The following is a 26,588-nucleotide window of genomic DNA, read 5'->3' as shown; positions in this document are numbered from 1 at the left end:
TGTAACATTTGTCAAATTAAACACTTCAGTATAATATAAAATATTGTATGAAAAAATATTCTGAATGGGAAAATATGTTCATTTCTTTACATATCCTTTAGAATTTTAATATATAAAACTAACCTGTTCATTTGTTTCCAGAAACATTTTCACTCTGCTTTATGAAAGTAGCAGCTTGCTTTGAAGTCATGCAGACACACTAAAAGTCACTGAATATATTATGTGACATGAATCTGTTTAAATTTAAAAAGCAACCTTCATTTATGAAGAGAAAACACTTTAAATAATAGCCAGATCTATTAAAAAGTTAGTGCTATTTGAATACTTGTTGAAAACAAGCAGACTTGTGTATTTGAAACTGTCCTTCTTTCCTCACAAATGATGACATCACCATCCATCTCAGAGAGACTGTAGTGTGCATGTTCATGCAGAGCATCAGCTGGAACTCTGAGGGGAAGATTTTCTTGCTAGAATGTTGAGATGGAATGTTTTTCCCTCCAAAAATCATTTAGCTTACACAGAAGGCTGTAACTCCAAAGCTTGTAGTAAAATTAACATATTATCTATTTACACAGCAAGCATATGTGAGAGAAAGAGAAAAAGTAAATACAGGAATTTAAATGCTTCTATTAATCCACACAAATCTAACAAGCATATATCCTGTCACTGCACACTGTCACACCAAATCCATCATGTGTAAATTACATGACAAGTTCTTAAGGTAATATAATTATGTCACACCAGAATTACAAATCATGTAACACAAATACTGTCAGATTAAAGAAAAGAAAAGATCAAACCTTATTGTAGTTCTTTAACAGTAGAATATTAAGATACAGTGTCAGGAAGCTTTTTAAATGTTTTAAGAAAAATGTCTTTTGCATCTTTAGGATCTGAACATACAAATCTTCTGTCATTAGTTGTGAAAGACAAGGTATTAGGATATGCCATTCGAAATCTAATCCCTCTTTTTATCAAGTCAGCACAATAGGGGGCTAGTTTTTGTCTATTTAATTTGATCTGTGCAGGAAGATCTTGGGAAAATGATAGTTTGTGAGACTTCCATATGAATTGTTTCTTTGTTTTAGCAGTTTCTAGGATCTGGAAAGTGTCTTGAAAGTTTAGTAACTTAGTATAAATTAACCTTGGTGTGGAAGAATCTTGCTTTGTACGCAGTGCTCTGTGTGCTCTCTCTACAATTATAGATTTTGAAGAAGCTTCACAATTTAACAGTGTTTCAAAGATATTTTTAGTCACAGATAACAAGTTTTTATTGTCATAAGATTCAGGTAAACCATGAATAATGATGTTATTTCTTCGACTCCTGGCTTCCAGATCCAATATTTTAGCTTGTAAATCTGAAACAGTTTTATCTCTAGATTTAAAGTCACTTTCCAATAAGTCTGTTTTAACCTCCAAAGCTAAGATTTTATTTTCAATAGTAACAATACTATCGTTTATTTGCTTTAAAGATTTACTAAAGTCTGCAAACTGTTCTGAAAAGTTTTGTATAGCACTTTGGATTGGTTTTAATGCTATTTTTAGTTCTTCTAAAAGGAAATTTGAGCCATTTAAATCTTTATTACTTACATTAAAAGTTTCTGTAGGTTGTCTAGATGATTTCAGTCTTTTGAACCTGAATCTTTTCAGGAGAGAGCATTGAAGTATATTTGGCCTTTGTAGGCTGAGTCTCCATGGAGTCAGATTTTGTAGCCATGCCCAGAAATGGAATGCAGTTAACAGGATACCAGGAACCAGGAACAGACTGGAGCAGTAGGAGTCCCAGCAGCAGAGAGACCAAGAATGTTCTGAAGTAAAATAAATCCCAGGATAATAATTCCAGAAGAAAAAATAATCCAAATGCGTAGAAAAAGATTTATAAAATCTTTTAGTATAAAAATTTGAGGAAAAAGGTTGATGTAAAGTTGTAAAAAAAAACAAAAGTTAAATAGCTGTGAGGAGCTCAGAGAGTAAGGACCAGACTAGTCGGCGGCCATCTTGGAATCCCTAGCAAAAACGCTCTCACTGCAGCACTATTAACACCACACACAAGCCTGTCCTTTATTAACTCATCTTTCAAGTCACCAAATCTGCACATTTTACCTTTGTTTCTCAAGTCAGTAATATAAGCTGCAAATGTTTCACTTGGCTTTTGACCTCTTGTATAAAATAAGTGCCTCTCTAATGTAACATTTGTCTGGGGGTTGCACATTTCTCTTACTTTACGTTTTAAGCACACAGGGTCTTCCCTTGATTCAGCCAGTACAGCAATATGACAGTTTGCCCCCTCTCCTGCATATACCTCTGGTGCATACGCAAATGAATGCTCTCGTTCAATAGCCTCTGACCGAGATAAGTTAAGCAAAATGAATGCCCTCATATGTGCATATTTGACAGAAAAGCTGCTTGTATGAAAATATCATATTCCTGCTCGAATAATCTCCAATTTTCTGCTATATTATGATCAAACACAAGTGGATTTGGTCTGCGAAATGCCTCTGCCATATCAACGCACAGTAGTGAAGGTGCTTGGAATTATGTACGAACATACCACACACAAATATATATGCCAGTACTTGTAATTATGCCCAGTAGCATAACAAATTCTTTGAAATAACTTCACTTTGGCAAATAAATATGCGTAGCACAAGAACACTCTGAAATCATATACTTTACTTTGAAATCACTGTACTTTACTTTGAAATCACTGTACTTTATGAAACCACTCCTTAGTGTAAGAAATACTTTGAAATGACTGTACATTTCGAATAAACTGTACACGGCAGAAGAAGCTCAGAGTAAGAAACACTTTGAGATGAATGCACTTTGCAAGTAAACTGTACACAGCACAAGAACCTTTAAAAATGGTGGTATTTTGTGAAATAACTCTGTACAATGTAAGAAACACTCTGAAATGGCGTCAGTCTGCCAATAAATGTGCACAGCACAAGAAATTTTTCAAAATGGCTGTACTTTGTACTTTGCAATATAACTGCACTTTGCACACAGCAGACTCTTTGAAATAATTTCACCATAATAAAGCATACACTCTGCAAACGCTTTGCAAACTCTGAGATACTTCGAACAACTCTACTTATGCTTTGAATGGCTTCAGTCTATGCAAAATAGTAGTTTGTGCCCAAATTAGGTCTTTTATGAAAAAACATGTAGTCGCCTTGCTCTTTAAGCTTATTTTACCCTTTTATTGTACTCATTACGCCCTTTTAATCTCTTATCATGCTCATTATACTTTTCTTGTGCCAGTTTGGGTCTATAACAGCGAACGATCAAAAGATTGAACGCTGTTATAATGAACCCAAAACAACAAACATGCAAATGAGCAAACTACCTGAACAGCGATTTTTTTTCCCAGGGAAAAAAAATTGCTGTTCCCAAAAAAAAAAAAAAAAAACACACTAAACACTATTTTAAGTGGGGGGGGTCTGCTCCCCACACCCCCCTACTTAAATATACCAACTCCAAGATCTCACTACAGTGCTGAAAATAGCAAAGTGACGGAAGCGGCCAAGCGACTTCTTTCCCAGGGAAAGAATTTGCTCAAAAGCCGCTTCATCATTTTGCATTTTTGACATTTACAGTTCGACCAAGACACATTCGACCGAATGCATCTTCGGTCTTCTGACAGGAACCCGCCCGTTTTACTCTAAACATGTTCATTATGCAAACCAAAGGTAATTCTGAGCCCCATAAGAATATTTCTGCTAGTTTTATCAAATATCGTGGTTTCAAACATTTTGTTTAATTAATAATGTAGTTTGTGCCTTTCGTTTGCTTAATAATACATTTTTGTGCTATTCGTTTGATTAATGATGCGTTTTGTGCCTTATAAATGTGCCATTTCATTTTCTGTGCCAAATAAATAATTTGTGCATTTTTCTTTACCTTTAGCTCATTTCTGGCTCTTTTTCATTTGTCTGTGCTCCATTTCACTCAACCTGCTTAAGTCTGTCTTCACTTTCAACTTTGCACCTCATGGGTTGAAGAAGTTGTTCTTCTGATCCCGGTTCTGACACCATGTTGCTCGTCTGGTCAAGATAAAACAGATGAACATTCGTGAGTTCTGTTCAAGCAGCTTTATTACACACAAACACATCAGGAATGAGGCTTTGTAACTTAAACTTAAATAAACTTATAAACAGACTACCACACTCATACATGTTTACACTCTGGCTGTTCTCTCAAAATGACACTGCTGCCTGCATGTGCTCTGTATTTAAATGCACATGCTACATGTAGAAATGCTTCTTAAAGGTACATACACAGCTCTGATCTACAGTATCCACTTCCAAAACTCACTGCAAGGCATTTATCACACCCATCCATCTGACTGCTAAACCACTCATCATAGTGAAAGCTGTGAAAGTAGCATGCGGAGTAGGGCAGTCCAGACATCACTATCTGTAGCAAGCAGTTTCCAGCTGCTTCTGAACAGGATGTGAGATATAATCTCTCCAGTATGTCCTGGGTCTGCTCTGGGGTCTCCATCTAGTGGGCTGTGCCTGGAACACCTGCTGTGGAAGGCAATAAGAGCATCTCCACTAGATACCAAAACCCCTTTAACTATTTATTCTCGTCCAAGAGAAGCAGTGGCTGTACTCTGAGAGCCCCCAAATTGCTGAGCTTCTTATTCAGTCACACTGTCCTGGAAAGTAAACAAATGTTATGGGTCATTATTATAACAGCAGTTCAGTCCATCTCTAGTAAACTTTAGGACATACACCAAAGGCATTAGGACAGCTCAGCACATAAAGTTCTCCAGGCTGTCAACCTATATTTTCTACACTCACTGTGCAATACTGTACCACCTGTCTACACGTTTTGTTTAAGTGAAAAGCTGTGGCAAAGAACCCCCACCCCCACATGCACAAAAAAGACAGAACTCAGACAGGGTGCTTGAAGGGAGAGTCTGTTATGAAAGATGGATTCCCTTCATACAGATTAATTACTATGGTAAGTTCCCATTTCTTCTCTCCATGCTAAGATGAGGTTTTTATTTGTTAACTATTAGGAGAAAGTTCATAACTACTCCTTCTGGGTAACCAATTTAAGGGAACATGTCCTTGACAGTGTCTCAAAAAACAAAAAAAGGATAGTAGCCAAGAAAATATTTAAGCCATAGTTGATAGACTAGACATGGAATGTAGCCCATTTTTTATGTTTTGAGAGTGAACAGCTTCTTGGCAGAAGAGATGACAGAAACCATTTTGATAAGACACTGCATTTACCTGGCAATGAAACTGAAGCAGCAATGTCATTAGCTTCAAGGCAGGAGTATCAAGGTGACTCTTTCCACATAGGTGAACCAGTAGCATGGAAGCCAGAAGAAGTGTTGCTGCGGAACAGGGAACTAGATCTGCATGAATGTGTACAGTGATGTCAGGAACATTTTGGCCTTGTGCAGTCTAGCTGTCTTAATGAAACACACCAAAAGAGGAAAGAAGGGATGTGTAGAGCGGACCATCCATCCTTGTTGTAGAAAGTATACATGTCTCTGTCTGTTCTTTCCTTATGCTAGTCACACTAATTTATTTTACTTCTGCCTAATTACATTTAGTGAAATAATTGTCTCTATTAACTTACTGACTGCACTAGTTCTGGACACCTTGCTGAAATAAATTGTGCCACTGTCCCTTGCTGCTGTTGTATTGTTCACTGCTGACAATATCTGGATAATACTGTTGCACTATCAGTTTCTGATAACGGGTAGATAAAAAACAAATTAACTTATTATCTCAGTTACTCATTGTACTTCTTCATAATTGGTGTTCCAGGTCTCTACTGTCACTGCATCTAATGCTCATGTTCTACAAATACTGCATGAGACAGTGCTGGAATACCTGTATGGGTGAACGCATTTGACAGTACTGTGCAGTACCTGGAGAGGTGAGTTCATGAGACAGTGCCATATAATGCCTGCACAGGTGGATGCACTAGATAGTACTGTGCACTGCTGTATAGGTGAGTGCACTAGACAGTGCCGGTCTACCTGTACAGGTAGTGCACTAGATGGTGTCAGACTACTTGTATATGTAAGTGCAGTAGACAGTGCCAGATTACTTGTACAGGTAGTACATTAGACAGGACCAGATTAACTATGCAGGTAGTGCACTAGACAGTGTCAGATTACCTGTACAAGTACTACACTACACCATGTTGGACTTCCTGCACAGGTAGTGCACTACACCACAGCAGACTATCTGTACAGGTAGTGCACTAGACAGCACCAGATTACCTGACAGGTAGTACACTAGACAGTACCAGATTACCTGTACAGGTAGTGCACTAGACAGTACCAGATTACTTGTACAGGTAGTGCACTAGACAATACCAGATTACCTATCTCATATGGTTATTACTTGGTTGACTGCTCTGCTGGTACAGTATTGAAAATTGATTTGGGAGATACTGCACTTGAACTATTCATTTAGATTAACTGCAGTTATTGCACTAGAGTTACTGCAACCATATCTATTCAGTTAGGTTATCTGCTGCTGATTTCTGCTACTATCCTTGACCTGTCCTCACAGACATAGGGGAAGGATGCACTCCCCCCCCTTGTGTAAAGCCCTAAATGGTCCTGTTGGATCACAAAGCTGTCACGTTTGAAATAAATATTAAGTCCTGGATCCCAGTTAACCCCAGAACATTTACAAACTATTGCATGGGCTAACATCCTCCTACTAAATGACAAGCTCCATCAAACCCTGAGAACACAGCTGCCTATGTGGAATTGTTTACAGAAAGCCTGTACAATCATGTAAATAACTGCACAGAAACAGCGGGTGTATATCACTTTTAATTCAGTGAATCGCTAATCATCGATCCGTATTCAGTGAAAGCTCAATTAAACGAATGATCATTTCAGTGAAAAATTTCCTAGGGAAAGAATGTGGTTGGCCATGATTGGGGATTTACCCTTTTCCCCACTGTAGTGCGATCTCAGAGTTGGTATTTTTAGTTGTGAGAGTGTGGGGCAGGGTTTTAAATTTTGTTGTATTTGTTATGGACGGTTGCTGGCCTACTACTTTTCTTCTCAAGGAAACATTTTACCGAAATGGCCATTACCTTATTTAAGCTTTTGCTGATTTGAGTTCAATGATTAGCGATTCACTCAATTAAGCTTTCGACAAAGTGATATAGACCTGAAACAGCTGTATTTACCCAAAATAAAAACAGGACAACTTCAAAAAACAAGTCAGTCTAACAGAATCATAGTCTAAATAGGTTGTATAACAAAAGAAAATCATGTCAAAAAAAAGGAAGGGCATTGCTCAGCAAGGTAAAAAGTCCCTCACCCATATGAACAAGCAACTCAGTGGATTAATCAAGTCCACTAAAGCCCAATTTGAGACCTCCATAGCTCCCAAGCTAATAACCACCATAAGGCTTTCTTCAATGATGTATGCAACCTTAAGGGCAAAACCAACAATGTGGTGAAGTTATGGTGAATGGAAACACCTATACATAGCCAGAGGATATTAACTATAACTAGTGATCAGTCCAACAAAAGTGCAGCTGTTTAAGTAAACTTACCATAACAGTAGATGTTCAAATGAGCACTGCTGTAGTAGCCTTGGCTGTATGGCTTATATTGTGCCAAGGATATAACAGCCAGCCAGCTTCCAAAGTTCAGGGATCCCTTCCACATACTCAAACCATTACACAGCTTGACCTCAGCTGTCTAAAAACAAAAGTTTTAGAACCAAGCCCTTCAGAGCTTTCACACTGACACAGAGGGCATAGCTAGGAGTAAAAATATATATACATGTATAGATAAACTGACAGACAAAAAAACAAAGGTGGATGGAGGTAAGGAGCAGTTACTGCAGCAGTGATCATTCGAACATCTACCATTGTGGTATATTCAAGCAAAGCTATTATAGCAAACTATTCGGTGAAAGGCAACACATTCTGGCTAGGCTTATAGATGCCCTCAGGCAGATAGCCTAGTACTTACCTATGAACCTAAGACACAAAACCTTAAGAAATGCCTGAAATTTGAATAACTAGGGATGTGATAAGCATCCTTTAAATCTAGTGCTACTAGGAAACTTAAGAGGAAAAACAGGTAAAAGGTTGAGAACTGAGTATTTTTAGCTCACAAATTGGTTTAGGAAAAAAGATCCTGAACTTGTCTGCTAACATTTTCTTTCTTTGGCACCAAAACAATATATATTTTTTTTAAATATACCTTTATTACAGCACAATATAGTTACATTCAGCAGACTGGCTAAGAAAGAATAACTTTACATTCTCAGACAATATTCATAGTGAAATAAGGACTTCCAACATGGCTGCAGATTGAGTAACAGCTTAATTCTAGCTCTCCTATTCTGAAAACAGAAACTTAGCAGAGAAAGCCAGTGGATCTGGATTTCTATGTAAATTTCAGCAACTGGCTACTAAGTGCACTGCCTGGATGCCAGGAAAAAACAAATACAGAGGACCTGAAGGAAAATCAGCTACAAAAGGCAATGATAAAACAATGACTGGTAAGAATACTGCAGCTGTTCAGCAAAAAGCAGTGCAAGTTCCAGACATGACTTCCAGTAACCTAAAGGAAAGTATAAGACAACTGTACACAGACCTGGTTAGAATAAAACGAAACACTGATGCAGTATATCAACTGAAACAACAAAAGGCTGGAAAAAAAATGGATGAAGCTTTAAACAGATATTCAGATGAGGTAATAAAACTGCAAAACTCAGAGCTCGAAATGAAGAAAAAGCTGGCTAAATATGAGACTGCACAAGAAGAGATTTTCAAAAAAATAATAGAATTAGAGAACAGAGCACATAGGGGAAAACCTGAGATTTTCTTCTGTACCCGAGAAGCTGGAAGGAACAGAGTGTATTAATTTTATGAAAGCACAAATAAGTAACTGGACTGATATTCCACAACAGGAATTGTTAACTGAAAGGGCACATCATGTGTACACTCCAACTTGGCTATAAGAAAACAACCTAGACCTTTAACAGTAAAGATACAATCTTACCAGCAGGAGGAGTTGATTCTGACAAATCTGTGGCAAAAGGACAAAGTACTAAAAGTGGGAGACAACACAGCATTTGTGGAGAATGATTACTCACTGTACACTAGGCAAGAATAAAATTTTCCATTATTCGGAGAATGTCGAGAAGCAGGTGTGAGATTCAAACTGCTGCAACCACTTATCTTCTAAATATTCTCCCTGGAGGAATGAAATAATTTTTTGATGAAGTACATGCTAAGAAAGAAGTGTAAAAGTTTGTCCAACAAAAAATGAGTTGTGAAACAATAGGGAGATTCAGCTTCTTGTTCTTCTGATAATAAAGAGCACAGACAGACTGTGTCAGTGAAACTTTTTCCAGCGTTTCAATGGAAAATGTTTGAGAGAGGGAAAAGAGCACAAGAGTTGACTGGGAGAATTGAGAGTACATTGGAAATGAAGCAGAGACAGTGTTTGGGAGAGGGAGATGAACAAGAATAGAACAAGAGAATCCGGAAATATTGGATTTTCTTGGACTTTGTTAAACATGTAGGGGACTCTAAACCATATTCTTCATTTCATGGATGTTTGGAGAATAAAATCAGTAACTTTGAAATTGACAAATTTGGGATTACAAAGCAATAATTATGTAAAAAAAACAATAAATTTACTTATGTATCTGTGTCTACAATAAATTTACTCATGTATCTGTGCCTGCAGTAAATTTACCAATGTATCCGTGTCTACAATAAATTTACTCAAGTATCTGTGTCTACAATAAATTTACCAATGTATCTGTGTGTACAATAAATTTACTTTTTGAGCACTGAAGTATTCTGCCTTTATTGGGTCCGCTGGTTTGTTTGGAGTAAAGCAATAATTATATTTGTGAAACATGACAGAACAAGAAAATCTAGCAATATTCAACTTTTTTGGACTTTATTAAACTTGTAGGGGACTCTAAGGCATATGCCCTACTTCATGTCATTAATGTTTGGAAAAATACTCAGGAGAGGAGAAGCTGTGGGTGAAAGTTAACTGCAAGTAAACCATTTTTTTTCTTAATAGTACTATTTTGATAGTGCGTGGTTTTCTTTGCATGTTATAAAGTAAAGTCTTTTCAGTTATTTTTGTGTGCAATGGGGATACAAATGTAAATAGGGGCTCCTGTTTTTTTTTCTTCCTTCTTGTTCAGTTTTAAGAAATGCATCTGGTTAAAAGAGCATGACAAAAAAATTAGTGTGTTTTTTCTCACTCTTGCATAACAGAATGACTGGTTTAAGGCCAACAGCTTAATCTAGTAACAAGTTTTAGAGAAAGCAAGTAAATGAAAAAGAATATTGAATATTATAAGGCTATTTGAGTGCTCATCCTACATACATGAAAAAGAACATGTTCAGGGGCCAGGTGATCAGACTTTCTAGACTTATTACTGTCTGCAATATTTTTAGAAGGAATTAGTGAAATTGTTGATATGTTTAGTACTATGGGTTATGATTGTGGTTTGTTAGAACAAACTCCTGATGAGGGTGAGGGTAAGAGAGATTATTTTTTTCCTCCAGTTTTGGTGAGAGGTATGTCTAAGAAAGATCAAGTTAGCCCAAGTACTAAATATAGTACTAGTTTTATTTTACAAATGATAGTTCATGGTATTAATGTTAGAAATATCATCATCTATAATTGGGAGATTTTTAATGGGAATCCTGAGGTATTTAGGGCTGTTGGTCCTTCCCCAAGATTAAGAAATCTAAGTCCATCAACCAATATTTGGGAAATGATAGTAATAAGAAATATTTTTTTCCAAATACCTTTACTGGATTATCACTTGTGACATAGGCAAATTTACATTCATAAAAAGTAATCAAACTATATTAACATAACAAACATTACACTTCACATATATTGCTATATATCATATAACCTAAGCAATATTAAATAAATTAGTCAATTCCTGCTTTTTTTAAACAAAAAACATCTTCTTTAAACCATCACTTACTACATAGGCAATCATACATTTATATAAATGAAAACAAACCACACCAACACAATCCTATTCACAAGCATTTTGCATCACAAACCACACTGACACACTCCCAGTTGCAAACATTATACATCACTTAGAAATCTACCCAGACTTTCAAAATCAAACATTACATAGCTCATTTAGGTCATGCTGCCTTTTAGGCCTTATTCCTCCCTTGTATGTATTTTGTGCCCACAATTCCCATTTTTTCCTATATAGTTTGCTCCTACCCTTTTCTAAATATCTCAAGTCCAGTTGTTTTGTATCTGTTACATTATTCACTACTTCCAGTACAGTTGGTTTAGATTTTGATTTCCATTTTCTAATAACTGCTTTTAGGCAGCCACCATTATTAGACACAACAAGGCCTTACCATGTCTACGCAATTCTGATTCTGTATCATAGCTCAGAAAAATCATCTCCCTCATTAGAACAATCTGCCCACCCAGCATCTCTGACACTGCATCCTGCAGGGAATCCTTAAAGTCCAGCAACTCACCATGCTCCCAAAAAATATGTTCCCAATTACCTCTTTCTTCCCCTTCACACCTCCAACATTTACTATCTACCTGAGGAAAAATTCTCTGGAGTCTACTTGGGGTATAAAATAGCTATATAAACATGTTCAGGCAAATATCCTAAATCTTCTAGATTTTGTTGCATATTTGGGAGACATACATATATCCTCCCATTGTTTCTTTGTGAATTGCTTATCCAGTATCTCTTCCGAATTCTTTCTAACCGCTTCTGATTGAGTCTTATAGTTACAGTGCAATATTTTATATGCTCTACTAATTATTCCTTTTTTTAATGGCAGCTTCTGTTCTAGATTCTATTAAAAACTCTACCAGTGCTGGTCTTTCATTTAGGACCTGCCTATTTTTTTCTCTTTGCTTATACTCTGATATCAATCCCTGACAGGGAAGGCAATCTGTAACCTGCAGTCCAAATAAATTCTTGGCACCTTCCCATTCTATCATCTTTCCCTCTCTAGTTATTTGCTTCCAATACATTGGTTCCTTTGCCAGTTTTCTCCCATAAGTTCCACCCCCCCCCGCCTATTGTCTGTATCTCTAATTGCAGTCATCCCTATCGGCAGAGTCTCCATTCCCATGTTGGTTTAGTTCTTAGAATACTTTCTGCTACTTTATGGATATAATATTACTCATGATTATTTTTTTTTACTTTTTCCAACATCTTTATTAAATTTCCACATATGACAAAGGAAGTCTTACATTTATATAAATGAAAAAAAAAAAACAGAATTATATCATTTTAGTTGCAAACAGTTTACATCACAGACATAAAGCACTTATAAACCTTCTAGTCATTGTCAGTTAAGCATTATATACCTCATTCAAATCCTGCCTCTTAAACTGCATTCCTGCTCTGCATGCACTTTTCCCATAATTGCCATTTTTTCTATGTAGTTTGCTCCTACCCTTTTCTAAAAATCCCAGTTCCAGTTGTTTTATCTGTGTTACTATATTCGCTACTTCTAGTAAAGTTGGTCTAGACTTTGATTTCCATTTTCTAGTAATTGCTTTTTGGCAGCCACCATAATTAAACCCAGCAAGGCTTTACTATGTCTAGACAATTCTGATTCTGTAGCATAACTCAAAAAAAATCATTTCCCCAGTCAGTCCAATCTGCCCACCCAGCATCTCTGACAGAGCTGCCTGCAGGGAATGGCAAAAGTCTGCCAGCTCATCACACCTCCAAAAAATGTTCCCAGCTACCTCTTTCTTGCCCATCACATCTCCAGCATTTTCTATAATATTCTGCATGATTATTGTTGTTCTCCTTAAAGGTCTACATCCAAAATCCAAGTCTCTCCTTGTTACTTGAGCTTCCCCCATGTTTCACCATCATCCCCTTCCACTTTGAATTATAGTTTTCTGCTTGCGCTATGTATAGTAATCTTAACTGTGTAGCTCTGAAATACTCTTTCAGATTGTGTAATCTCAATCATAGGTTCATAGGTTCATACTAGGCTATCTGCCCTAGGGCATTTATAAGCCTAGCCAGAGTGTGTTTGGCTTTCGCCACCCATTTTAAATTAATTTTGCTATGCCTTTTTTTGAGGTTAGTATACTGTGCCTCTGTCTAACAGTGACACAGAAGTGATAGCTGGGATAAACCTACGATCTCCCATCCACTCATCAAGATTCCTCTTGAAGAGAGTCAATGTGGGACTCTGCCTAACCTGGACTGGGATTTTATTCCAGAGTGAAGGGAGCCTCTGGGTTATGAATCTGTCCCTCCAGCAGGTCCTATTTATTTCAGTGCTGAGGTTCAAGTCTCTTGAGCGCGTAGCTTGATGGGATTTGGATTTTCTGAGGTGCAGCATGTCCATTAATTCCGGGTTGGACATGGCTTTATACGTCAGGCACAGATCGCCTCTGAGCAGGCGGTATGCCACTGAGTAGAGCTGGAGTTTCTTTAACCGGGCAGCATATGGCATCTGTTTGAGCCCTTTGATCCTCTTGGTGAGGTACTTTTGGGGTCTTTCCAGTTGCTGCAGGTGTCTGGTAAGGTACATCCCAAAAGGGGCATTGTACTCAATTATGAGCCTGATGAGGGATGAGTAAAGAGGTACGATGACCTCCCCTGATCTAGATGTGAATCCCTTCATGATTAGGTGGGCTATATAAAATGTTTTTCTAACCACTTTGGCCACGTGGTTGTCAAACGAGAGATCGTTATCAACCTGGGTCCCCAGGTCCCTAATGACTTCTTCCGTACTTAATGGATTACCACCTATGTGGTAATTTGTGGGCACTTGGTTTTTGCCAAAGGGGATGACTATACACTTTTTGGCGTTTAGCTTGAGGCCATGGCTCTGGCACCAGTTGTCTGTTTCTATGAGGCCCTTTTGGAGGATGCTTGTGTCGGCTGGAGAGTTGATTATGGCGCCCAGTTTGCAGTCATCTGCGAACTTGGTCAGCCACAGTCCATCCGTGTTGGCCTGTACCGCCGAGAAATATATACCGAACAAGAGAGGTCCCAGGACTGAGCCTTGTGGGACACCACTTGTAACTGGTTTGGAGTCTGACATGGCTCCAGCAATTCTAACCATGTGGGTTCTGTCCTTGAGCCAGTTTGCAACCCATCTAGTGACATAGGGGTTTATATTTAAGCTGGTGAGCTTATCTATAATGCCAGAGTGGGGTATTGTATCGAAGGCTTTTGCGAGGTCCAGGTAGGCTGTGTGGACCACCTTCCCTCGTCAATGGCCTTGGTGACTGTTTCAAAGAAATTGACCAGGTTTAAGAGGCAGGATCTTCCCTTAACAAAGCCAAACTGGGTAGGATCCAGTGTCTGTAGGTCCCCAATATCTTTATTTATGAGGTCCATGATGATCCTTTCCATAGCTTTGCAGACCAAGCTAGTCAGGCTTATGGGGCGATAGTTTCCAGGATCCGTTGAGGCACCACCTTTGTGGAGAGGGACCACTGTTGCTGTACACCACTCTTTGGGTACATATCCTGTAGTAAGGCTAAGATTGAACAGTAGTTTTATGTTTGGGTTTAGCTCTTCTTGGAGTTCATGTAGGACGCAGCCCAGGACACCATCTGGTCCCATTGATGCTGTGTTTTTGCTTTGGAGAGGGCGGCTCTTACCTGAGCATCTGAGATGTCAGGGGGGCAGCACTCTGTTGGGATAGATATTTGTCCTTTTGGTGGGGAGGGGGGGGGAGACGTTTGCACTGAACCTGTCAGCTAGGATGTTGGCAATGTCTGTGGGCTCGGTGTATTTTTTGTCATTTTGGACTAATTCTGAGCATATCTGTGAATTCCCATCTAAGTTCCTAACATAATTAAAGAAAGCCTTGTGATTATCCTTAGTGTCCTGTGCAATTTTTCTCTCGAAGCTGGCCTTAGACGATTTTATGAGTGCCCGTAGTTTTTGCTAATACTGATCAGAGATGCCTTCCCTTTTTGGGATTTTGCTCTATCATGTAGTAGCTTCCTCCTTCTATTGTATAGTTTGTTTATGGCTGGGGTCCACCAGACAGGACGCCTGCCTTTGGAGGATTGGGTCTTGGTTTTATTTGGGATTGCATGATCCATGCATTCCTGAAGGTGTTCATAGAATGCGTTTATAAAAGATTCTGCGGTCTGGGCGTATTTTCCACAGGCCGGGGCTTTGAAGGATTTCCTCGGTTTTGAGGCGTGTGAAATTTGCTTTAGAGAAGTTTTTCACTGTGGTTTTCTGGGCAGGGGTGGGGTCGGGATGTGAATATCCAGTGAGATTAGTTTATGGTCTGATCTTACCAGTGAGGGATACACTTCTGGTCTGGAGCATAGTGTCCCCATGTTGGTGATGATCAGGTCCAGTATGTTTTCCCCTCTTGTGGGAGTGGTAACAAGTTGTTCCATAGCATTTGAGTTTATAAATTCTAGGAACCTTTGGGCTAGGGTGTTGGAACTAGAGTAATGCTCCCAGTCTATGTTTGGGTAGTTGAAGTCGCCCAATATAATGGTGTTTGGAGAGACCTTCATATTTTCCAGTATTTTCAGGAAGGCCAAGTGGGGTTCCTGTGTTTGGGAGGGTGGTCTGTAGCAGGCTATAAACTGGAAGGCAGTTTTACCCATAGTTAGTTGCACATGGATAGTCTCTGATGCTTCATGCTGTGCCACCAACGTGGAGGTGTGGGTATCTTTGACAAATATTGATACTCCCCCTCCTTTTGTGGTTCGGTCCAAGTTTTGGGGCCGAAAAGCATGGTATGAGGTATAACCTGGTAGTGCTGGGGTGCTCTCGGGAGCCTTGAGCCAGGTTTCTGTTACTGCACAGATATCGATGTTCTCCATGCTAAGGAGAGTTTCGAGTGCGTGCATCTTGAGGTTTAGACATCTGGCGTTGAGTAGCATTACTCTTAGTTTCTTATCCCTTGTGATACCTATGGAGGTGGGTTTGTCTTTTGAGCCTTGCCTAAAAAAGGCACTATGGGGGTAGCAAGAGCCTTTGCCAATATCCGAAAGCCCAGGGGTGACAGGTGCAAGCCGTCCCTAGCGAAGCATCGTGGCTTGTCGAGCATGTCATCCCAGGCTGACAGGCATTGGATCCCCTTTGAATGACACCAACACTTAAGCCAATTGTTGAAATTGATCATCTTGTCTTCATATTGTGGCATCATTCTTGGTGAGGGTAAGATGCTACTCAAGGTCAGGGTCATACCGGCCTGGGCTACATGCTCAGAGAGCTCCTCTATGTCTCTTTTCATGTAGCCCAGGGAGGTACGTCTCAGGTCATTCACACCAGCATGGACAATGACTGAGTCATATTTGTACTTGCCTTGGAGTGACCTGAGTGCTTGTGTTATATGGCGGATCCTAGCGCCCGACAGGCAGCTCACCGTGACCTTCTCCTTGTTCAGCCTGGTGAGCGGGACGTCAGTGTGCCTGACGATAGAGTCACCTATTACAAGTGTATCAGGTGTGTTGTTTAGCCTTAAGGGCTGTGACTGTTCGGCACACTGGCTTTGTGAGCTATGTGTTGCACGTGTTTTGTTTTGGGGTAGCGGTTGCTTGGGTGTCTGCTTTGGAGGTCTCTGCTGCTTAGGCAGATTTTTATTTAGCGCCTCCGAGTATGTTTTTATGTGTTTGGTTTGTTGTCGTGGTAGGTCTATGTGAGACTGGAATTGTAGTGAGTGTGGTTTCCTTCTCCTCCTGACTGGTTACGCCAGTACTGAGTTGAGAGAGCTTAGCCTCCAGTTTGGCTATATGGTTGCATCTCTCACATGTGTTGGAATTTGTTGGGAGGAGGAGAGGGTTGTCTGTGTACATGAGGCAGTTGTAACATTGCCTCAAGATTCCCAGATTCACCAGCTGGACCGGAGAGGAGATTGACAACTGACCTTTGGACATGCTAGAATAGTATTGGGAATTCCTTTATAATTGAAAAAAGGGCCAATGGGGAACAAGGTACTCAAGGGGAGTTTGTGAGGGTGTAGTGCTTTTAATTTTTTAGAGCTGACTTATATAATTGCTTTAGTGAGCAAGTGCCAGGTAACTTAAATGCAATGTGTTACAGGTAACTTAAATGCAAAATTGACAAACAGTAACTTTCTTTCAAGTGAAACAAGGAAATAAGTACAGTAAGCAATGCAGATATCACTAGGGATCCACAGAAGTGCTAAAAGTCCGCGTTTTAGGTGGAATTAGCGTTTCAGGGAAATAAACAAACAACAAGCACACAAATAAAGCTAGATTCAGCAGGCCTGGATCTAGTCTATGCTACAGCAAACAAGGTGTACCAATTTCAGTAAGAAACAGTTAGAATATGCAGGCACTATAAGCCTCTAACCAGAAATTCCCTGCTCAGAAGGGCAGAGTCCAGCCTCTCCTCCCACAAGAGTGCAGACCACAATCCTTCTTAATGTAAAATAACTGGCCTGAAGCCCAAGTGCTTAAACCAGAACTAATACACTTTTAGAATAACAGACACTGAGCTCTCAATCAGCAGTTCCCAACTTAGAAGGATGTAAGCTACCTGTCCTGCCACCACAGTGCAGGCCACAAACCTTCCTAATGTAAAACAACTGGTCTGATTTCCATTTTCTAGTAATTGCTTTTTGGCAGCCACCATAATTAAACCCAGCAAGGCTTTACTATGTCTAGACAATTCTGATTCTGTAGCATAACTCAAAAAAAATCCACCCTATTCTACTGGAATAATCATCTTATCCCACTTGACTCTTGCCGTCTTCCCCTCCCAGATAAAGTCCTTCCGCTCTTTATTAATTGCTACCCACAAATTCTCCTCTAGTTTATAAAATATGCCTGATTTGTGAACAAGACTAAAAGCATTTTAACTGCTTGTATCTTAGTATCCATATCCATATAATAAAGCTTCCATTTTCTCAGTTTTTGTATAATCTTTTTAGTATCTTCAAACATATTCTTAGCTGACACACTAGAATCATTTTAATGCATACTCCTAAATATTTAATTTTATCATCTACCCATAAATATGGGTATTCCTGAACCAGTTCATGTGTGGGTACATAATTTACCGCTATTGCCTTTGTTTTAGTTTCATTAATTTTGTATCCCAAAAAGTCCTGAAAGTGTCTCAGAATTTTCCACAATAGTGTAATGTCTTTTTCTGCTTTGTCAGGTACAAAATATCATCATCTGTAAATAAAACCAGCTTTTCTGGACTACCATACCAATTATATCCTTGAATTTCTGAGTCCCTTATTTTCTTTGCCAGTGGTTCTAAATATAATGCAAATAACAAAGGGGAAAGAGGACACCCCTACCTGGTTCCTCTGCTCAAGCAGAAATTAATTTTCACCTCCAATCCCTCATATAGTCTCCTAATCAACCTTATAATTTTTTCAGGAAATGCAAATGCTTCCATTACCCTGCTCATAAAGTCACAGCTTACTCTGTCAAATACTTTCTCTGCATCAAGACCCACCAACAACACTGGTATTTTCTTACATTTTGATTCCCTCTGGATCATCAATGTTCTATTAATGTTGTCAAGTGTTTGCCTCCCCTCCACAAAACCACATTGATCCATATCTACCAGTTATGGCATTACTTTTGCCATTCTTGTAGCTATTATACACAAGAACACTTCATAATCATGGTTTAGGATTGAAATGGGCTTTTATGAATGTGGATCTAATGGATCTTTACCCTCTTTAGGTATACACATCTGCCATTATTCTTTTTGTTATCGTCTTCTATCACTATTGGAGCCCCTCTTACAATTAATATAAGTACTCCTCTTTTCCTTTGTCCCATGTATTCTGCTGAATAACATCCTGAAAACCTATTTTTATCAAATTCACATGTTCTTTTAATTCTGTGCGTCTCCTGTAACATAACTATTTGCACTCTACGTTTTTTAATATAGTTCACTACTTTTTCTTGTTTGTATTTATCTGTGAGACCATTAACATTTAAAGACATTTAAGAAAGCATCTTGTATTAAAACATTATTATTCCCACCTTTTATGTACAACACCTTTTTTGTTAAATGTCTAGTTCCAGATTTTGTGTTACATGCATACACTGGCTGGTTGAACTTTTATACAGTTGTTTCTTGTCATATCCATTTGAACCTATGTCACACTTTACAAAACATTTTGTTTTATTCAAAGCCCTCAAACAAACAAAACAAACACACACACACACACACACACACACACACACACACACACACACACACTATCCCTCTAAAACCTATTAAGTTAATACTAACACACAAAACTATGTATACCTTCAAATATTGAAGTTTTAACCTCCTAATAGGAACAAAAGTCCCAAACTGAGTGCCACACTCATAGACTTGAGTTAACCTAAAAGAAAGGTCATCTGTGCTAAAACGCATAGTGCAGCCTGTGCTTCTACTAAGTGCTGATTAGTTTTGTCTTATCTTTATAGCTCTCCCAGCTGGGAAAAACAATGAATGTTTTCAGAGAAAATTAACTACCTTGGGAAACCACCTGAATGCTTTCAGAGAAAATCATCTCTTATCCCATCTCTCTCTTTTTCCTCTGCCAGTCACTTTCAGACTGTGGCCAGTTTCTCTTTATCAGATTATTTCAATGGAAACATGAAGACCAGCTGCAGACTTGTTACTGGGCCCACATGTATTTTCTAGTAAAAAAGCCCCACAATATTCAATGTTCTTCACTTACTTGCTGTCTCCCAAAACTTGTTAATAATCAATCTAAGGTCTTTAATCCAGTCATTCCCCCATGAAAGAATGAGAAAAAGCACATAAATATCTCTCCCACCATGCTTTTCCACCAGGCCCTTTCTTATATACATTGCAATGCCTACATCTCTCAAAACTAAACAAGAAGAGAGAGAAAGAGAAGGGAGAAAGGAAAGAAAAAACAGCACCTGTTTACAATCCCCATTACACTTAAAATAATTGAAAAAAATTTACTTTATAGCATGTAAAGAAAACCACATGCCGCAAAATTGGTACTATTTAAGAAAAAATCTTTACTTACAGTTATCTTTCTCCTTTCTCTTGCGCTCCCAAAGGACTTTTCTGAAGATTAGTGACATGAAGTAGAACATATGCTTTAGAGTCTCCCACAAGTTCAAATACTAAGAAGTCTTTGGCACATACCAGTAAAAGCAATGGTATGTTTAAGTGTGGATTTTGCAATGTTTGTAACTTTTATTTGGAAGTTCCTTGCATTAATTTGGTGTACATGCAACATAGTATTAACATTAAGGCACACTGGGGTTGCAATTCTGTGGGCCTAATTTATATGAGTCTATGTTTGAGCATTGGATATGGATTACAGCGAATAATCAAATGTAAAACAGCAAAACCTTAAAGTACCAAAAATGCTTAACATTGTAAAATAATTCATCAAATGGCTATAGCTGGCCAACATTACAAATGTAATCAACCAAGGTAGGGGGCTTTGCCCCCACCCCCCAACTATATACCAATTCCAAGATCGTAATACAGTGGACACTGGGGAATAGGGCAAACTTAAAAAAGGCTTCCTTTGCTTACCTTATATATCTCAGTACTTCCTGGTTGGTGGCCAGCTATGGCCATTTGATGAATTATTTTACAATGTTAAGCATTTTCTATATTTTAAAGTTTCTCTGTTTCATGTTTGATCATAAGGCGATCGCTGTTATCCATATTCAATGTGTGAACATAGACCAAATTTATATCACTATCTGCTCACACTGAGATGCTTTTTACATTTGTATGACCACAAGAAAATTGTCAAAAAGAATTAAGGAGCATTTATTTTTGTGATATTTGTATATTAGTTTAGTTGCTGTGAGTTATTACTAGTGATTTAATAACTGGAAGTTATTGCCGATTGGTTCATTTGTTTTATACAAGGGTCATTATGTCTTTAGGGTTTTTTTCTATTTATAAGGCTACTTCTCAGCATTATCATAATACTGTAAAGTCTGCTTATTGTGCCTTTGGATGACTCTCTGCACTACCTCTCTGATAATAACCACTCTATCTACTTTGGGCTGTCTGTAACAGAAACCTTGACTATCTTGATTTGATGCATCATAGCGGCTAGCCTTATATACTGTATTGTACTGACTTGTTGAGGTGCAAATGTTCTTTTAAAGGATTTGTCTTTTAATTCCCTGTTCTCAGTCAGCTGTTCCCAGTATTACAGATTATTGCATCTCCCTAGGAAACTGGAAATTGATGTTGCCCATGCACCCCATTTTCAGCTATCTTTAGTGGGTAAATTTTTCTTCATCCAGTATACCTTTTTAGTTCTCTTAAATCCTTCCCCTGACATCTTTAATCAAACAATTAAACATTTGGGGCAGTTTCATCCATAGGTTCCCGCCCTTGATACAAGTTCATCATCTACAGCTAATGGGGGTTGGTAAATGGGAATATATCATATCTCACCATTGTGCCTGCTTTTATGGATTCATCTTTACTCCAACCATTTTTACTCAAGCTACATATGCATATGTCTCTAAGTCGGGTAAGCCCAGTCTCCCAATCCTGATGGGATAGTAAGTTGATCCTCAATTACCCTATGTCACTCACCTGCCCAAAAAAAGTTGGCCAACAATATCTTAAGGGATTTCCATTAGGTCAGTGATGGGAAAATGAGGATGTCCTGTAATGCATACAGAATCTGCAGCAAAAAACACCACATTATGACCATAATGCTATGCGGCATATCAATTTAGAGATGCCTTCAATTAGTGACATTTTTTTTATTTTATCGTATATGTGGCTGTCACACAGTCTTGTATAGTGACCCCCAGTTGAACCCCCAAGTAATCCATTGTTCCCTGTTTAGCAAGATAGGGGAAATTTTTACTGTGAAGTTTTACTGTATTTGTTTTCTCAGTATAAATTGTGTACCATAAAACTGACCCAAAATGTTTCAATAACTGAATCAATAACTCAAACAGGTTCATAGGTTCATACTAGGCTATCTGCCCTAGGGCATTTATAAGCCTAGCCAGAGTGTGTTTGGTTTTCGCCACCCATTTTAAATTCATTTTGCTATGCCCTTTTTTGAGGTTAGTATACTGTGCCTCTGTCTACAGTGACACAGAAGTGATACCCGGGGTAAACCTACGATCTCTCATCCACTTATCAAGATTCCTCTTGAAGAGAGTCAGTGAGGGACTCTGCCTAACCTGGACTGGGATTTTATTCCAGAGTGAAGGGAGCCTCTGGGTTATGAATCTGTCCCTCCAGCATGTCCTATTTATTTCAGTGCTGAGGTTCAAGTCTCTCGAGCGCGTGGCTCGATGGGATTTGGATTTTCTGAGGTGCAGCATGTCCATTAATTCCGGGTTGGACATTGCTTTATACGTCAGGCACAGATCGCCTCTGAGCAGGCGGTATGCCACTGAGTAGAGCTGGAGTTTCTTTAACCGGGCAGCATATGGCATCTGTTTGAGCCCTTTGATCCTCTTGGTGAGGTACTTTTGGGGTCTTTCCAGTTGCTGCAGGTGTCTCGTAAGGTACATCCCAAAAGGGGCATTGTACTCAATTATGGGCCTGATGAGGGATGAGTAAAGAGGCACAATGACCTCCCCTGATCTAGATGTAAATCCCCTCATGATTAGGTGGGCTATATAAAATGTTTTTCTAACCACTTTGGCCACATGGTTGTCAAATGAGAGATTGCTATCAACTTGGGTCCCCAGGTCCCTAATTACTTCTTCTGTACTTAATGGATTACCACCTATGTGGTAATTTGTGGGCACTTTGTTTTAGCCAAAAAGGATGACTATACACTTTTGGCGTTTAGCTTGAGGCCATGGCTCTGGCACCAGTTGTCTGTTTCTATGAGGCCCTTTTGGAGGATGCTTGTGTCGGCTGGAGAGTCGATTATGGCGCCCAGTTTGCAGTCATCTGCGAACTTGGTCAGCCACAGTCCTTCCATGTTGGCCTGTACTTCCGAGAAATATATACTGAACAAGAGAGGTCCCAGGACTGAGCCTTGTGGGACGCCACTTGTAACTGGTTTGGAGTCTGACATGGCTCCAGCAATTCTAACCATGTGGGTTCTGTCCTTGAGCCAGTTTGCAACCCATCTAGTGACATAGGGGTTTATATTTAAGCTGGTGAGCTTATCTATAATGCCCGAGTGAGGTAGTGTATTGAAGGCTTTTGCGAGGTCCAGGTAGGCTGTGTGGACCACCTTACCCTTGTCAATGGCCTTGGTGACTGTTTCAAAGAAATCGACCAGGTTTAAGAGGCAGGATCTGCCCTTAACAAAGCCGAACTGGGTAGGATCCAGTGTCTGTAGGTCCCCAATATCTTTATTTATGAGGTCCATGATGATCCTTTCCATAGCTTTGCAGACCAAGCTAGTCAGGCTTATGGGGCGATAGTTTCCAGGATCCGTTGAGGCACCACCTTTGTGGAGAGGGACCACTGCTGCTGTACGCCACTCTTTGGGTACATATCCTGTAGTAAGGCTGAGATTGAACAGTAGTTTTATGTTTGGGTTTAGCTCTTCTTGGAGTTCATGTAGGATGCAGCCCAGGACACCATCTGGTCCCATTGATGCTGTGTTTTTTGCTTTGTAGAGGGCGGCTCTTACCTGAGCATCTGAGATGTCAGGGGGGCAGCACTCTGCTGGGATAGATATTTGCCCTTTTGGTGGGGGGGGGGTTTGCACTGAACCTGTCAGCTAGGGTGTTGGCAATGTCTGTGGGTTCAGTGTATTTTTTGTCATTTTGGACTAATTCTGAGCATATCTGGGAATTCCCACCCAGGTTCATAACATAACTAAAGAAAGCCTTGTGATTATCCTTAGTGTCCTGTGCAATTTTTCTCTCGAAGCTGGCCTTAGATGATTTTATGAGTGCCTGTAGTTTTTTGCTAATACTGATCAGAGATGCCTTCCCTTTTTGGGATTTTGCTCTATCATGTAGTAGCTTCCTCCTTCTATTGTATAGTTTGTTTATGGCTGGGGTCCGCCAGACAGGACGTCTGCCTTTGGAGGATTGGGTCTTGGTTTTATTTGGGATTGCATGATCCATGCATTCCTGAAGGTGTTCATAGAATGTGTTTATAAAGGATTCTGCAGTCTGGGCCGTATTTTCCACAGGCCGGGGCTTTGAAGGATTCCACCTCGGTTTTGAGGAGTGTAAAATTTGCTTTAGAGAAGTTTTTCACTGTGGTTTTTTGTGCAGGGGTGGGGTCGGGATGTGAATATCCAGTGAGATTAGTTTATGGTCTGATCTTACCAGTGAGGGATACACTTCTGGTCTGGAGCATAGAGTCCCCATGTTGGTGATGATCAGGTCCAGTATGTTTTCCCCTCTTGTGGGAGTGGTAACAAGTTGTTCCATAGCATTTGAGTTTATAAATTCTAGGAACCTTTGGGCTAGGGTGTTGGAGCTAGAGTAATGCTCCCAGTCTATGTTTGGGTAGTTGAAGTCGCCCAATAGAATGGTGTTTGGAGAGACCTTCATATTTTCCAGTGTTCTCAGGAAGGCCGAGTGTGGTTCCTGGGTTTGGGAGGGTGGTCTTGTAGCAGGCTATAAACTGGAAGGCAGCTTTACCCACTGTTAGTTGCACATGGATAGTCTCTGATGCTTCGTGCTGTGCCACCAACCTGGAGGTGTGGGTATCTTTGACGAATATTGATACTTCCCCTCCTTTTGTGGTTCGGTCCAAGTTTTGAGGCTGAAAAGCATGGTATGAGGTATAACCTGGTAGTGCTGGGGTACTCTCGGGAGCCTTGAACCAGGTTTCTGTTACTGCACAGATACCGATGTTCTCCATGCTAAGGAGAGTTTCGAGTGCGTGCATCTTGAGGTTTAGACTTCTGGCATTGAGTAGCATTACTCTTAGTTTCTTATCCCTTGTGATACCCATGGAGGTGGGTTTGTCTTTTGAGCCTTGCCTAAAACAGGCACTATGGGGGTGGCAAGAGCCTTTGCCAATATCCGAAAGCCCAGGGGTGACAGGTGCAAGCCGTCCCTAGCGAAGCATCGTGGCTTGTCGAGCATGTCATCCCAGGCTGACAGGCATTGAATCCCCTTTGAATGACACCAATACTTAAGCCAATTATTGAAATTGATCATCTTGTCTTCATATTGTGGCATCATTCTTGGTGAGGGTAAGATGCCACTCAAGGTCAGGGTCATACCGGCCTGGGCTACATGCTCAGAGAGCTCCTCTATGTCTCTTTTCATGTAGTCCAGGGAGGTACGTCTCAGGTCATTCACACAAGCATGGACAATGACTGAGTCATATTTGTACTTGTCTTGGAGTGACCTGAGTGCTTGTGTTATGTGGCGGATCCTAGCGGCCGACAGGCAGCTCACCGTGACCTTCTCCTTGTTCAGCCTGGTGAGCGGGACGTCAGTGTGCCTGACGATAGAGTCACCTATTACAAGTGTATCAGGTGTGTTGTTTAGCCTTAAGGGCGGTGACTGTTCGGCACACTGGCTTTGTGAGGTTATTAGATCATCCCAAAAATACCAGTGGACTCAGGAATAGCCAGACAATATAATATATCCAGAATATCTTCTGTTTATTATAAACTAAAACACATACATGTGCTTTCACATTTATACTGCTTCTTCAGATGTATTAAAACAATAAATTACAACTCATTAAATACTGGCTCCTTGTATAACTAACCAATCACATGACAATCATTGTAAATACACATAAAATAAAACATATATTTGAAGTATAAAACAATCAGCATACAAACTATATTGATTATTTCCTCAACTACTTTATAACTTAAAATACAAATAATAAAGAAACAGGAAAGTCTGACTTGGAACCAAGCCAATTTTCAGTGGGGGCCTGGGAAGAAATGTTCTAGATGCATGTCTGTCACGTGAGAGGAAACTGGAGCAACCAGAGAAAACCCACATGAACGCAGGGAGAACATACAGACTCCACACAGAAGGCACCCAAACTGAGAATCGAACCAGAGAACCTCTTGCTGTGAGGCAACAATGCTACCGCTGCACCACTGCACCGTCCAAGAACTCATAAATTAAAACACACTTGCATATAAGTAAAACACCAAATAGAACTTTACCTCAACAAGGGTCTAGCATTCAACATAGGTTTAATGGGAACCTTGTCATTAAGGCCATGTTCAAAATCACTTCTTAACCTAATGATCCATTTGGGCTCGAGCTGTTCAGTTAAATTCCTTATATCCCCCCACAGATGTTTTCATACAGTCTACCAATAGCCATAAATTTAAAACTATGTGTACTGTCTCCCTAACGTGTCTAGCTAAAGCATTGAAGGTACTCAACTTGCTAATGGGGATACACGTGTTCTTTTATCCTATCTTTTAAAAATCTGGCTGTTTTTCCTACATAAAATCTTCGACATATCGAACAATGGGCTAAATATACATGTGAAGAGTCACATGTAGCATAAACATTGAAACTGCAACTCTTACACTGATCTGGATGCATAAAAGTTCCTGTAGTGTCCATGTATTTACAAGCTAGACATTTACCACATGGTATAGTAATTTTCATATTGTTAGACTCAACACTGCTCCTAGGCTAACATAGTTGCCTTTTTAAGATTTCATGTTTTTGAACAAGAACTTAGGCTGAATATCTATTAATT

The sequence above is a fragment of the Protopterus annectens genome, chromosome 7.part1 (genome assembly GCF_019279795.1).
Source record: "Protopterus annectens isolate FY-2018-M chromosome 7.part1, PAN1.0, whole genome shotgun sequence".
In the NCBI taxonomy this organism is placed as follows: Eukaryota; Metazoa; Chordata; order Ceratodontiformes; family Protopteridae; genus Protopterus; species Protopterus annectens.
The sequence above is the reverse complement of the archived record's forward strand: the minus strand, read 5'-3'. Positions refer to the sequence as shown.